Below are 324 nucleotides of genomic sequence, written 5' to 3'. Positions count from 1 at the left end.
TGAAGTATCATCCTGGTGAAGGGGGCTGCCTTGGTGTGTTCTTCCCTCTCTTCTGTATCCAAAGTTGTCTCTAACCCATTCTGATGGGTGTGTGGGAATCCCCCTTCAGGCAGGCTGAACTTTCACAAATTCTCTCCTGCCTATGGATAGCTGCTCAGTTTTGCACTATCTAGGTTCTTTTATCTCCCTCACCCGGATTACCTTAAGTGAGAATGAGGCTGATATACAGATTCCTTGGATTTACAATCTAGTTATACTCTAGTTGTAAAGATTGTCTTTCTTTCAGGGTTTTATTCACTCATGGTACCATGCAGTTACATATAT

The sequence above is a fragment of the Bison bison genome, unplaced genomic scaffold, assembly GCF_000754665.1.
Source record: "Bison bison bison isolate TAMUID 2011002044 unplaced genomic scaffold, Bison_UMD1.0 scf7180017864367, whole genome shotgun sequence".
Lineage (NCBI taxonomy): Eukaryota > Metazoa > Chordata > Mammalia > Artiodactyla > Bovidae > Bison > Bison bison.
The sequence above is the reverse complement of the archived record's forward strand: the minus strand, read 5'-3'. Positions refer to the sequence as shown.